General features: G+C 37.1%; 1 protein-coding gene across 1 annotated transcript in view; it reads right to left on the reverse strand.

The window, feature by feature from the left end:
• kl-2 (dynein heavy chain 2, axonemal kl-2) overlaps positions 1-16105 on the reverse strand; it is a 1497432-nt gene that overhangs the window by 44400 nt on the left and 1436927 nt on the right. The gene's annotated exons all lie outside the window — the stretch shown is intronic.

A 16105-nucleotide genomic window follows, 5' to 3' on the forward strand; every position in this document is an offset into this window, starting at 1 on the left:
GACGTGTCTTTCAATGATGGTAAGATGACGTTTAGATGAAGATAGCTTCGGTTTGCAAAAACTGATGCTTAGAATATTTAGTTTAATGATTAAATTATTTATTCACGTAGTTATTTTTCTATAAACCTTCAGCACGAATGATGGAAATGTACCAGAATTTAAATTTGCAGAGGTAAGAGAACTTTTGAAAAATGATCCAAGCTGTAATCAAAGTAACGAGAAATAAGGAAATAAGAAAAAAAATTTAAATAAGGATGAATAGCCTATTTTCCTACCCACTGCAGGGTGAAGTCCTCACCTACTGAGGGAGGTTTTGGGTCTATTCCCATGGTGACCCAGTCCATACTGGGAGAGTGTATGTATACTTGGGTAATGAATGTATGAAGGTGGAAGACAATCACAAACATCCATGCCTACGCCTCATTCAAACCCGCAGCCTCCTGGCTGGAGAGCGGATATGCTAACCACTCGGCCAACCAGGCCAGCAAATATAATTTATAACTGCTATATATTTCACTCGATATGACATCAGCTTCTTTCAGAGAGAAAGCAGAATTACTGGTAACAATATTTCAATTCTGAATACAAGAATGAGTCATTCAGCATACAATATAACGCGTCTTGGTTGTAGCTGCGCAGTAGGAGGAATTACTATTAGAGTTCAGAGACGTGAGATAGATGTATAATTAATAAATTAATTGATTAATTAAAATTATAAACAATAAGCAGAAATCACTTCCCAAAACTTAGACACAGGCAATCAGTCTACTCAATTAGGACGGTGGCGTCGGGCTTCACACGATTCAAAAAACAGACGATCAGATTTTAACCCATTGTAGTGAAGCATCTTGGTAGGGTTCCAGTGAACTCTATGTCTAGCGTTGATGGCGTGAGAAGCAGGATCTAAGCCTTTAGATTCCAAAAATCTTATGTTCTTCGATTCTAATAGTAGCAGAACGGCCAGTCTGTCCAAACTAGCAAATACAGTAGCGAAGAAATTAATCCGAACACTCACATTAAAAAAAAAATAATAAATAATAAAAAAATAAAATTGTAAAAAAATAAATACAACAATTAATCTCCAACTTTACCTAATAATTTATATTATTACTATTATACGGGCATCTCCATGGAGTCAGAAAACTCATCGCGGAGAACTAATCAATCCACATAATATATCATACCTCTTGTTGAACCCATTAACAGAAAAAGCCCTCGCAACTGACTCTGGCAACCCATTCCACTGATTCACCACTCTCCAAGCAAAAAAATCTAGTCTTCACACCCCTACTGACCACACCTTTATTTAACTTTCAGGGAAGATTCCTTGTTCTGGTCCCTCTAACCAATTGCTGAAACATTTCCCCCTGCATCTATTCTATAAAATCCTTTAAGCAATTTAAATGTTTCTATCATATTCCATCTTTTTTCTCCTATTAACTAACTTCTGCAATCCACACACATTCAACCTATCCTCATAGGGCACATTCCACGGCCACTCACCATCTTCGTCACTCGCCTCTGAATCCTCTCCACCGCTTCCACATCCCCAAGAAACCCAGGGGACCAGATTTGAGCACACTAATCCAGATGTGGCCGTATCAAGGCCTTATAAAGAGAAATTACAACTTCCTTATCTCTACTTCTTAATGTGTTCTTCACCAACAAAGTAATCTTATGTGCTACCTTAGCAATATGTCCTCTACACTTTTACTCTAGCTTCATCTATTTCCTGAAGTACAGTGCCATAAATGTGATAAAAGGTTGTAATCTATTTATCCCAAAGTGCATAATTTTACATTTATCTACATTAAACTGATACACATTATCTTTTCTACGTACTGACAGCCTATTTAAATAGTCCACATCACCTTTATTAACTATTACTCTACCTAATTTTGCAACATCAGCAAGCAACTGAATATTTCCATTCAGGTTATCATGGCCTAGAGACTGGAAGAAGTCGGTTTTCATACCATTACATAAGAAAGGTGATATGAAGGCATGCAAGAATTATAGAACTCAGTTTAAAAGTAAACAAAGAGACACAGGGACTGAAGAATACAAGAGATTGCACAGAGAAAGTCAAAAGAGCCATCAAGCAAGACAAAGAAAAGTTCTATACTAATAAATCTGAAGGAACAGAGTTCCAGATGAGGAGGCACAATTATAAAAGGATGTTTTATTTAGTTCGTGACTTAAAGCACAAGTTTAAGTCTAAATTGAATGTCATCAAAGACAGGAATGGAGCATTGCTAACAGAAGAGTTGGAAATCAAAAACAGATGGAAAGAATACTGTGAGGAACTGTACAGCAGAATGAATAAAGAAAATGTGATGCCCTCTCACCAGAAAAATATTGATTTGGAACCTCCTTCACTTAGGCATGAAGTTGAAAGAGCAGTTAAGCAGCTTAACAGCAATAAGGCCCCAGATCCTTCAATGACGGATGAAATCCCAGCAGAGTTAATTAATTAAGGCCACAAGGGACGAAGGGATTAAGAGTGTTTCATAGATTGATTAACAAGGATATGGCAGACAGGATCATGGCCTAGAGACTGAAAGAAGTCAGTTTTCATACCACTACATAAGAAAGGTGATATGAAGGTGTGCAAGAATTATAGAACTATTAGTTTAATATCTCATGCAAGCAAAATTTTATTGAAGATCATGATAAATAGGATTGAGGCCAAAGTTGAGGCAGAGATGCCCGAGGAACAAGCAGGTTTTAGGAAAGGTAAGGGCACCGGAGATCAGATCCTTTGCCTTAGACAGATCATAGAAAAATATAAATAATTCAGACTCCCTCTGGTAATGGGCTTCTTAGACTAAAGCTTTTGACCGTGTTCAACATGTGAAACTGTGGGAAGTAATGAAAAGAATGGGTTTTCCTCAACACACTATCAGGTTGATAACCAACTTGTATAAGGAGCAATAAGCCACTGTAAGAACAGGTGTTGGATTGACTGACTGGCTTCAAGTTGGAAAAGGAGTCAGGCAAGGATGTTTACTTTCTCCTCACTTGTTTAGTATAATGCGGAGGACATCATGCGTGAAGGATGAGCTCAGGACAAGAATTACGATAGGAGGTAGATTGATCAGTAATCTGAGGTATGCTGATGATACAGTACTCCTTTGTAATGACATGGAAGAACTAGGACTAATTCTTGACAAAGTTAACAAGATCAGTAATAACAGAGGACTTCAACTCAATCCTAGCAAGACAAAGATTATGGTTATCAAAGGAAATACAAACAGAGAAGCTCTTGAGAAACAAGTGTAACTTAATGGAGAAAGAATTGAGGAAGTCAGCAAGTTTGAATACCTAGGATTCATTATTAATGTGAAGAATTGCTGTTCAGAAGACGTCAGAAAAAGGTTAGGAATGGCCAAAACAACAGAGACCTGTCTAAAATCTGGATCTGGAAGGATGGATGTTCTCCATGGGAACAAAACTGAGGATTTTGGATGTTGTTTTTTCAACAGCGACTTATGGATGTGAGACTTGGAACCTAAAGAATTCAGATAAGGAACGGATAAATGCTTTTGAGATGTGGTGTTACAGAAGGCTGTTGAGGATATCATATACAAATGAATAGGTGTTAGAAAAGATCAGTAGAACTTTAAGGCTCCTTAAGGATATTGACAGAAGTTAAAATATTTTGTACAAATTGAAAGAATGGAAGGAGGACTTCTCAGAACAGTAACAGAAGGTAAAGTTCCTGAAAGAAGACGAAGGGGTAGACCCTCAATGAGATGGATGGTGTGTGGAGTGACTGATCTTCAGAGAACTGAAGCAACCAGTAAAGCAAACAACAGGACTACGTGGTGAAGCCTGGTGTGGCACATCAGCGAGCATCGGAGTGACCATACGGCATCTGTAGATGCCTAGTGAGCACAGAGAGAGGTTATTTCCTATATCATTTATTATAAATTAAACAACAATGGTCCTAGCAATGAACTTTGTGGCACACCACCATTCACCTGCTTTCACCTCGATTCTACCCCTCCATATATCACTTTTTGATATATGTCCAGCAAATGCCTTTGCAAAATCTAGCAAAATTATCGTGCAGTCATTTCCTTTATCCAACTCAGCTGTTACTCTAGTATAAAAAGTTAGTAAATTACTAAGGCTTGACCGACCCTTCACAAAGCCATGTTACTCCTCATACAGTATTATATTTTTATCTACACATTCTTGAATTCTGCCATGGTACAGATTAAGCTTCTTCCTAAGCATGTCATACTGACCTCCCTTGTAGTTCCACAAATACCTCTTCTTGATAGAATATACCTCATGTTTTACAATTTCCCAAGTCAAAACTTCATGGTCGCTTTCACCAATTGGAGGCAATGTTGTCAACTTGGTTATGGATAGCTCTTCTGATCCTATGACCAGGTTCAATACTCTCCCATCCCTAGTCCCCTCCATCACATACTGCCTTAAGTAATTATCTCTCAACAGGTGTACAAATTCTATTTCCTTTCTGTCATGTGATCTTTCTTCCTTACAGTCTATATCTCCATAGTTGAAGTCCCCCACCCATAATAATCACTTGAACTGTACTCATTGTACTAATTTGACGATGCATGTCTTCCAGATCATCTGTGGAATTTCCTGGCCTATAGCAACAACCAGCTGTATATTTTGCTTACTGGTCTTAATCTCACACCAGATTGCTTCAAATGAATAGCCACCCTCTCACCTATTCTTTTTTTGGTTGCAATTCATCTGCTCTCATCAACAATACTCCTCCCTCATCCTATCTTCCCTGAAAATACTAAAAGATTCGCACTCAATCCCTGTAAGTGCATCATCTGCTGTTAGCCAAGCCTTTTGGTGAGGTTGCACTAATCAATGCGAAAAACTTTTCCCTCTTGTGCAACCTTTGATTTTTTTTTGCATTGATTAGTGCAACCTCACCAATAACTTTTGGTGAGGTTGCACTAATCAATGCGAAAAACTTGTCCCTCTTGTTCCGGATACTTCTGGCATTAATATATAAAAACGGCAGCAACCCTTTATTCCCCCATCCACCTTTACTTTCTGATTTAACTAACCTATTCAATATTTTTGCTTGAGAGACTAAATTCCTCACTTGGTCATTCTCACGCTCACTCGCTTCATGGTTGCCTTCACACAAACTCACTTGATTCCAATCTAATTGCTTACGTTTTCCTGAATATGCACTTCAGCATGCTCAGTGAACGAAGTCTCTGGACATCTTACACCAAAACCATTCAGATGTAGTCCATCTGCATTATACAAATCCTTCTCTCCATCAAACAGAGACCACAGATCCACAAATTCTATTTAATTTCTTTTCCACAATCTATGTATAGACTCATTGGCTACGAATGCTGTCATTTTCAGTTCGTCTCTATCACAGCGTGGTATTCTCCCTCATAGAAAACTCCTTGCCCCTCAAATCATTGGTATCAGCCAAGATAATCATTTCCTTCGACATAACTTTTTGTATCCGGATGGCGTGGCTAATATCGTGAATTTTTGCACCCGCGAATCACGATTTTGAAATACTTTCGTTAAGTTCTCCCCTGATTATTGAGTCTCCATACATAATTTTCTCCTTTACTTGTTTTTTGACTCCATGTCTCCATGGAGTCAAAAGACTCATCGCGGGAGATCCTACATTGACACACTGACTATTATTCACACAATACCTGTCATACTTCTCCTTAAATTCATTCACAGACGAAGCATTCACAACCACCTATCGCAACGCATTCCACCCATTCCCAACCCTCCAAGCAAAGAATGTAATCCTAACACCGTTGTTAACTACATTCTTACATAATCTCCAGGGATGGCCACTCATTTTCTCCCCTCATGCATTGGTTTTAAAAAAGTCATCAGTATCAATCATATAAAATCCCTTTAATAATTCATATGCTCTATCATCTCTCCTCTATCGGCTAGTTTTGGAGTCCAGAGACCTTCAATCTATCCACATAGGAAACATCCCATAGACCTGCAACAATCTCTGTAACTTGCCTCTGAATCCTCTCCACCGTTTCTTTATCACCAAGAAATCCATGCGACCATATCTGTGTGCAATAGTCCAAATGTGGTTTTATTAATGCCTTATAAAGTGGGACAATCACTTCCTTATCCCTGCTTGTCAGTGTGTTCTTCAACAACCATGTAATTTGATGTGATGTTTTGGAACCTTCGCAATATGTCTAAACTTAAGTTCTCAATAACTCCCAAGTCCCTTGCTTCGTCAACTTCTAGCATTTCAGTTCCATGAATATAGTAAACAGCATGTGATCTCATCCTCCCGAAGTTCATCACCTTACACTTAGCCACGTTAAATTGACAGCTCATTTACCTTAGCCCGCATCCTCAGCCTATTTAAGTCATCCTGCAAGATATCAAATCTATCATACACTGAAAGGTGAACAAATTAATGGGTATTAGAAAAGATTAGTAGAACTTTAAGGCTCCTTAAGGATATTGACAGAAGAAAATTAAAATATTTTGGACACATAGAAAGGATGGAAGGAGGACTTTTCAGAACAGTAATAGAAGGTAAAGTTCCTGGAAAAAGAGGCAGGGGTAGACCATCAATGAGATGGATGGATGGCGTGTGTGGCGTGACTGATCTTCAGAGAGTTGAGGCTGTCAGAAGGGCAAACAACAGGACTACATGGCGAGGCCTAGTGTGGAACATCATCGAGCATCGGAGTGACCATACGGCATCTGTAGATGCCCAGTGATCACAGACTGCAAGATATCTACACTGGGCTGGGTCTACCGGCGGTGCAACACGTACATTTGCAAGGGGCGACAAGTTTTTGGCCAGCAAAATTGGCCAAAAATATACAAAAAATAAATCATAAAAAATAATTTATTTCTTCTCTGTTGAAAGCAGACTTCAGGATGTCGTTAGTTAAATTTTTACGTAATAATACTTCATTGTGCTGTATATTTTTTAAAAATCATAATCATTTAAAATGATGTATTTTGTTGCGTTTAATATTGCACTGTCAGTGTTAATATCAGACAACAGCAGAACGTATTCTCTCTTGAATTTATTTTCGATTCCATTGTTGGCTGTGAGTTGACTTTGACCTGAGGTTGAAATACATGCATATTCATCAAAATTGCTTAATGAAAGTACAGTAACATATTCTTAATGAATATTGACTTACAAGATTGGATTATATATCAAATTTCAGAATGAATGATTGAAATTTTGTACAACGTGACAATGGTTGTTATTCTGTCTTCCATGTACGATTTCCGTTGTTTCTTATTTGTAAGCGAGAATTCGACTAGTCTGTAGTGCAGTGTTAACAGTGATGTGATAACTGTGTCTTTTTATGTTTTACATTGGCGTGAGCCCAGGAAATGCAGCCGGTCCTGAACTAATCTTTAATGATACTTTTAATGTGGATGCTGTCTTTTCCCAAGCAGCGAGCGTAGTCTTTCAAAACTACAACTTATTAAAATTTATTTACATTCTAGAATGGCCGAAACTCGATTTGAAGGTCTTGTCATGATTTCAATTGAACATGAAATCGGGAAATTAGACTACACTGGCCCTATTTCTGATTTTGCGAATACGAAAGCCTTGTTTTAAACTTTCGTTTCGTTTTAAACAGTAGGTTTACATTTTAACGGTGAAAATGTACATTAACTTATGTCAAAACATGACACCTGTTCTAAAGTCTTAAAAAATATATATATATATATACCATAGTTACATGTTTATGATTTAGCAGTTCCTCATTCTACATGACATGATGAGCATTACTTACTTGTAAGTCAGGAGTGTCAAACTGGTGGCTCGCGCACCGCCCACAAAGCAATTTCTTGTGGCCCAAGACGCCTCAAGGAAAGATTTTTTAAAAAAAGGATAGTTGCTTTTTATAATAAAACAGAAATACCGTATTTATTAGAATATAACTCGCCCTTGCACCCCTAATTTTACTTTAGGAAAAAATAAATTAAAAAGTTTTGCATGTACATCGCACACAAAAATAAAGTTTAACCACTTTCACATCGGGGTGATAACTTGTTCCCCGCGGTAAACAACACACCCTCCCTAACTGCCACTATATTGCAGATGCAAGAAAAAACAAGTGTTTTATCGTACCACTGAATAAAGTACAGAGACATTTGCTGTCTGCGTAATATATTTCTCAACAATGTGTGATATATTTCTTTAGCGCAATCAGAGGCAACTGGGTAAAAACGTCACTAACTAACGAATCACATGTCTGCTCCCACATTAACCATGGTGTTTAGTCTCAAGCAAAGCCATATGTTGCAACAGCAAACACAGCATCTACCTATAAACAATAATTTTTAATTTTTAGTTAGATGTGTGTGAGTGTGCCCACTAACTCAAACACAAAGCTGCAATAAAATTAGTAAACGTGTTCAAACTAAGAAATATAGAGGAAATGTTATGGCAGTTTCAGATATTATGGAATTCTGTTGAAGAGAATTAGCATTTCAACTCAAAAATTGTCGGCTTTACTTTTTGGTAATGCAATCTTTTGTTAATACTGCACTGATCATATGCACATCTTCATAGCTGCTCTATCTCTATTTGCCTACCACTGCTGTCTATTTCACGCTCTGTTTCACTTCTCATTAGACATTCGTGAAGGGTTGTTCATTATGTATCTAAAATCTTATAAATTACTTGTAATTTTTACCTCGAATAATGGAAAAGAAATGATGCTATTTAGGTAGATGACATTGACAATTCACACAAAGAAACCACTCTCGAGGCCGGAAGCAGCGATAAGGAATAGGAGATTCTTGGTAAGTCATCCCCATTTTCAGTTTTTTTCTGAAAACTTTAATTTCCAAAAATCCCCGCATATATCTCGCACCAGATTTTTTTGCTTTAATTTTGAGGAAAAAAGTGCGAGTTATATTCGAATAAATACGGTATCGATTATTCGTGTTCATACGACATTTATAGTTAACAATATGGATGATGCAACGGCCTGCTATAATATAATTGCAATAATAAAAATTTATATCGCACTTTCAATGTTAGGTCCGATCCTAATAAATCGTAAACTATATTTATGCTATCATTATTAATTTATAGCACTTTCATTAAATTAATTTCATTGAATTGAAAAAATTGAATTCTATTGGCTACCAGCTGTTCACGTGACGTGCAGCATACACGCTCATGTGAATCCAGGCTATGAGTTTATAATTGTCTGCTACAATCAATCAGTGATATTTGAAGTGAGTGCGCTGAACACGATTCAACGACAACCTAGCAGTGAGAGAATCCCTTATTATTATTATTTGCAATAGTATCCTGCACTGGTCTACAGTTTTGTGTTTTTATTCAAATATTTTTATAAAAATTGTTATTAATAATATATTTATTCACCCAGGCAATATTGCTTTCTAAGACAACAAGAAAAAGTAAAATTGCTGATGAAGGGGAGAAAATTTCAAGAAAAATGGGAAATGAATTACTTCTGCACTGAAACAAAGGACAAAATTGTGTGCATTATTTGTAATGAAACAATTGGTGTCGCCAAAGAATATAATATAAAAAGGCACTACGATAAAATTCACAAAGAACAATATTTACGCTTTGAGGGTAAACTGAGAGAAGAAAAAATTAAAAAGTATGAAAAATTCACTTCCAAGTCAACAACAAATATTTTCAAAAATTATGAAAACCATGAATCTGAATCAGCGGTGAGAGCCAGTTATGAAATCGGCTATTTATTGGCAAAACATTCCAAACCTTTTAGTGATGGTTCCTTGGTTAAGGAACCGTCACTAAAAGGTTTTTTCGTCACAGCCGAAAACGTATGTCCCAAAAATGTGCAAGTATTTCGCGATATTTCTTTGTCCAGAAATACTCTGATCGAAAGAATAACCGAAATGGCAGATAATCTGTGTGACCAGTTACAAGAAATATCCGCAAACGTACAGTGCTTTTCAATTGCACTTGATGAAAGTTTCGATATTCACGACGTGGCTCAAGTTGTTCTGTTTCTTCAGGCTTGTGACGACAATATGAATGTTACAGAAGAGTTCTTGGAAATGATTCCCATCCATGGAACCACTACAGGGGAAGACATTTTTGATGCCGTGTGGGGCATTTTGGAAAAATACCAATTTCCTCTGAACAGGCTCGTAGCAGTGACAACCGATGGTGCCCCAGCAATGACAGGCAAAAATAAAGGTTTTGTATCAAGACTTGTAGCAAAGTTAAAAGAAATGTATCCAGACATTCCAAAATTGCAATCTTTTCACTGCATTATTCATCAGCAGGTCCTGTGCTCCAAAGTATTGGAAATGAGCGGCGTACTCAAGCCTGTGACAAATACTGTGAGCTCCATCTGATCCAGAGGTCTCAATTACTGCCAGTTTGCACAATTTCTTAAAGACTTGGAGAGTGATTTTTTTTACTACCTTATTACACAGAGATTCGTTGGTTATCTTATTATAAAGTTCTAAAAAGTTTTTTTTTTATTACATTTAGAGGAGATCAAATTGTTCCTAGAAAGGAAAAATCATGATGTTGCATTTCTTAATGATCAGACATGGTTACAAGATCTAGCATTCTTAGTTGATATTACAGGATATTTTAATGTTAAATCATTAAAATGTCAAACTTCAGAGGAAAGATCAGTTAATAACACAGATGTATGATGCACTGGCAAGTTTTAAATGTAAATTAGTGTTGTTTCAAAATAATTTAAAAGAGAATATTCTAAATTACTTTCCTATGTGTGGACAGTTGAACAATAAGAATCAAAGTTTTACCTTTTCTCAATATTGCCCCAAACTAGAAAATATTAAAGAAGTATTTGATAGACGATTTAAAGATTTTAAGGAGCAAGAAGAAGTTTTTACGCTTTTTACAGATCCTTTTTCCTTTAATTTCGAATAATCTCCTATTTGTATTCAAATGGAACTTATTGATTTCCAAAATGATTTCATTCTAAAAGCGAAATACCAAGAAGTTGGTGTTCCAAAAATATACAGTTATTCAGGTCAAAAATATCCAGAAATAAAAACGTTTGCAGCAAATATTGTATGTTATTTTGGAAGCATCTATTTATGTGAACAGTTATTCTCATATATGAAAGGTAACTAAACAGCCCACAGATCAATATTAATCGACGTCAATCTTTCTGCCATAATGAAGGTCGTATGCTCACAATCTTTGAGTCCAAATTTTGGCAAGCTGGTTAACAATAAACGTTGTCAAGTGTCGGGAAAAAAAAATAAGATACTACAGTTAAATTACTTAACATTACTATAACTATATTAGCAAGTATATATTTCTTAACCAGAAAATATCAATTTCCTCCAAAATATTTTCATTAACATTTAAAAAATTTTCCAAAATATAGACTCCCCCCCCCAAAAAAAATAGAAGTATTTTATTTCAACACAAACACAAAAAATTTCAAACTAACAGGAGGCTCTGTAAATTTTTGGGATGGTTATTAATGAGAGTTTATACTTTTTTAAGACTGTATAAATATGCACTCCTAATTTGTAGTGTTTTTTAGTAAGTGGAATCCGAATTTTTATAAACTGTAATCGTACCAAAATTGCTATATTTTTTTCTATGTGGATTTTTCATGTTTTTTTTTTTAAAAAATATATATATTTTTAGATTATGTTGTAGTATTTGTGAATTTTGGAGCAATAAAATTATTAATTTTCAAATAAAGTAACATTTAATAATTGCCACTTTTTGTTATAATTTAATTAAAATTTACAGGAGGTGCATTTAACCTGTGCTTGATTTTAATTACCCATGAAGATTATTATTATTATTATTATTATTATTATTATTGTTCCGGGAAACTCCAAGGAGTCGACAGACTCATCGAGGGAGGCCCTAACATCATGTCAAGAACAACTATTCAACATTCACACAGTATCTATCATACCTTGCCTTGAACTCATTCACGGTCGTAGCACCCACAACAGACTCTGGAAGCTTATTCCACTCATTTACCACTCTCCAAGTAAAGAACCTAGCTCTAACACCCTTGTCAACCACACTCTTGCCCAGCTTCCATGCATGGCCCCTAGTCCTCCCACCACCAGTCATATTTACAAAAATATCTTCTGGATCAATCTTATAAAAACCCTTCAGTAATTTGAATGTCTCAATCATATCACCCCTCCTTCGCCTATCGTCCAATTTCTGCAACCCACAAATCTTCAACCTATTCTCATAAGGTTCATTCCACAGACCTGCTATCATCTTGGTCACTCGTCTCTGGACCCTCTCCACTTCCTCCCCATCACGAAGAAACCCTAGTGCCCATAGCTGGGCACAGAAGTCCAGATGGGGTCTTATCAAGGCTCGATACAGAGGAATAACAACTTGTTTGTCTCTGCATGTTAAAGTATTTTTCAGAAGCCAAGTGATTTGGTGAGCTGTTTTAGTTACTTTTGCAATGTGCCCCCTAAACTTCAACTCCCTATCCACCAACACTCCCAAATCCCTGGCTTCATCAATCTCCTGGAGTATGATTCCACCAATGCGATATACTGCTGCTATTCTTTTCACCCCAAAGTGCATAACCTTACACTTTGCCACATTAAATTGACATCCATTTTTCCTAGCCCAGTCCTCCAAACTATCCAAATCATCCTGTAAAATTTTGACATCTTGTGCACTCACAATTGCTCTACCCAACTTTGCATCATCGGCAAACAAGTGAACACTTCCTCTCAGATGCTTTCCAATATCATTGATGAACAAATTGAAAAGCAGTGGTCCAAGAACAGAGCCCTGTGGCACTCCACTAGTCACAAGACGTCTTTTAGACTCCACTCCTGAATACACCACTCTTTGATATCTCTCCTTCAACCACCCTCTTATCCATCTCACCAACCCTATATCTATACCCATCTGCTCCAGTTTACTGATTAGGGTTCCATGTGGTATCCTATCAAAGGCCTTGGCAAGGTCCAGTAGTATCACTGTAAACCCATTACCCCTATCCAGTTCAGCCGTCACTGTGTTATAAAACGTGAGCAAGTTACTGAGGCATGATCTACCCTTCACAAAACCATGTTGTCCCCCATACAATATCCCATTTTCATCTATCCAATCCTGTATTCTTTTCTTGACTAATTTCTCTAAGACCTTGACAATGATTCCTGATATGCTAATCGGTCGGTAATTTACAACAGCAGTCTTGGAACCACCTTTATGCAGTGGAACTATTTTCCCCTATTTCCACCCGCTCGGGACTAACCCAGACTCGAGACTCAAATTAAACAAAATGGTCAAGGGTACTGACAATTCTTTAGCTGCTTCTCGTACAACACGAGCTGGCATACCATCCAATCCCACAGATGTATTGACATTGAGGTTATGCAATAGACTACTCACCTCCACTTCATTAACCACAATTCCCGTATAATCTACTGGTTTATTCGTTTCTGCAATGTCACCGCCTGGATGATATACTTTTGCAAAGTGCTCACTCAGTAACTCAACTATCTCAACTGATTCAGTTACCTCCCTACCATCGGCATTCTTTAAAATCAATCTGCCATGTACATTTTTCCTTTTACTTGCTACATATCTAAAAAACTGTTTAGGATTCTCTTTAGCCTGCATGGCCAATGTTCTTTCGTAATCCTTTTTTGCTTTTCTTACCACACTCGTCACCCTTCTGGCCTGCGCTTTATACCGTTCATGTGCCTGCCGGTCACCCTTCTCCTTAAATTCCCTCCATAGTTGTTTCTTTTTTTGCAACTCAAGCTTAATGGTGTTATTCTTCCATTTAACCCCTACTTGATTTATTATTCGGACTCTAGGTATACAGTCAGCCATTGCTTCATGCAAGCACTTCTTAACTACCTCCCATCCAGTATCAACTTCTAGTCCTTGCAGTTGTACATGCCATGGCACTGAACCAATCAAACTCCTAAGCTTGTCATACTTTCCAGCCCGATAATTCCACATGTACCCTGTCTTAATTGAAAATTCTACACCTTTAGCCACCTCCCAAGTTAAGACCCTATGATCACTCTCACCGATTGGTTTCAATGTGGTCATATTTGTTACAGCCAAATCCTCAGATGTAATTACTAGGTCAAGCACTCTCTGACCCCTAGTATTTTCCATTACATGCTGTCGCAGATAGTTATCCCTTAATAACCGCATAAAATCCAGTTCCTTCCTCCCGTGTGTCCTCTCCTCACTCCAATCAATGCGACCATAGTTGAAATCTCCCATAATAATCACCCTCCTTCCACCCATTTCTTCTAATTTATCACAATAAAAATATTATAAATATACTAATACTCTAAAACAGATTTTCAGAAGAAAATTCCACCGTTAATGGTTAATTGTCTCTCTCTTTCTGTAGTATATATATATATATATATATTTATTTTCATTAGCTGATGCTACTATTTTAGAATTTATGATCAGATATGTTGAAGCCTAGCTAACATCATGGCTTTTACGACAAAGAGTTTTTTTAGGAGGAAGGAGCGGCAAAATATCCTATTGCATGGGACGACAAAATTCCTAGAACGCAACAATAATTTAATGTTGCGTTTTGGTCACCTAACAGACACCCACTTTTTAAACACTTAAGGTATATTCTCTCTCTCTCTCTCCCTCCAGTTTCAACTTCCTTCTGCATATTCTTTAATTTTCTCGACGCATACACTGCACTGAATAAGAATCCGCAAATTCAAATTGCCGGGCAACATGGTCTTTGCCGCCATTGTTCGTCGCATTGATGCCATGTCGAAAATATCACAATAAAAATATTATAAATATACTAAGAGCCTGTGTAGCTCAGTGGATGTGGCGTTTGCACACCATCGCGCTAGGCCGCACGAAGGAAGTCTTGGTTTCGAGTCAAGTCGGCGACTAGAGGAAATTTTTCTAAGCCTTTTTTCGACCGGTTCCCGAGTTAGTCGATCTCTGGCACGGGCAAGCAGGTTTTTCCTCCCGGAAACTCGGGTTTTTCGTCCTGTAAACTCAAGAAAATCGACCGTAGAACCCACATTATTTCAGACATTAAATATATTGTGTTAGGGTTAGAGACCACGAGATGGCGGCACATTTGAGCCGTCTCTCTTCACTGCGTACCACTTAATTAGTGATAGCCTTGGGCCATCTGTCTCTGATTGGGTACCAGTGGAGATTGAACTGCCCACTCAGTCTCCAAAAGTTAGATAGGGCTAAATGGCCTCGCCTACTCCCGTATATACGGGAATAAAAAGGCGTTAGCTGATTTTTGATTTTTTTTTTAAATATACTAATACTCTAAAAACCCGAAAATCTACACTGATACACTATAATACTCTAATTTTATGATGAAAAAAAAAAAGAGATAAAAATCACCAATTTCACATAAGCGCTATATTAAACGACCACTCGCAATATAACCTCAACCCGGCCCAATGTGTGCTCCGCTGTTCCTAATAAGTTCATTAATTCGCTTAGGCATGGACTCTACCAATGCAGAACACATTTTTCTGATTTCTGCATCTCGAAACTATATTTTTTATAATGTATTGTATTAAGTTATCCTTTGTAAAAAAAAAAAAAAAAAAAGTTATCCTTTGTATCACAATTTAATTTTCCCGTCTCTTTTTACACTATGTCTCAGGAATTTTCTTTTGGGTTATGTTAGGGGAGTTACCTGGCCACTGAAGCAATTGTATGTTGTGATTTTTGAGGAACTCTTTCATATTTTTGAAGTCTGACATGAAGCGAGATCCTGATAAAAGATAGTTCTTCGTCTTTCTGAATCAGTGGGACCACTCTTTTCTCCAATATTTTTATGTATTGTCACTTTTCATCATATACCGTCAAAAGGCACAAGTGATCTGGACTGTCATGTGTAAAATAACCGTAGAACATCTTTTTAGCTGGGTGTTTAGGAGCTTGTTGAAGGTGGTTGTAGAAATCTTCTCAGCAGCTAATTTGCAAACTTAGGGTACTTGTTCTCCTTCTACAAAGTAATGGCTCTTAAATAAATGATAGCGAAAATAGAATGAATGATGGCGAAAGTTGGACGCATGTTGGAACGAAAGTACTGAACCAAAGAAAAATGAATGACAGTAAAAGTGAGAGGAATGA

The sequence above is a fragment of the Typopeltis vanoorti genome, chromosome 24 (genome assembly GCF_054136105.1).
Source record: "Typopeltis vanoorti isolate ZY-2024b chromosome 24, IOZ_Tvanoo_1.0, whole genome shotgun sequence".
In the NCBI taxonomy this organism is placed as follows: domain Eukaryota; kingdom Metazoa; phylum Arthropoda; class Arachnida; order Uropygi; family Thelyphonidae; genus Typopeltis; species Typopeltis vanoorti.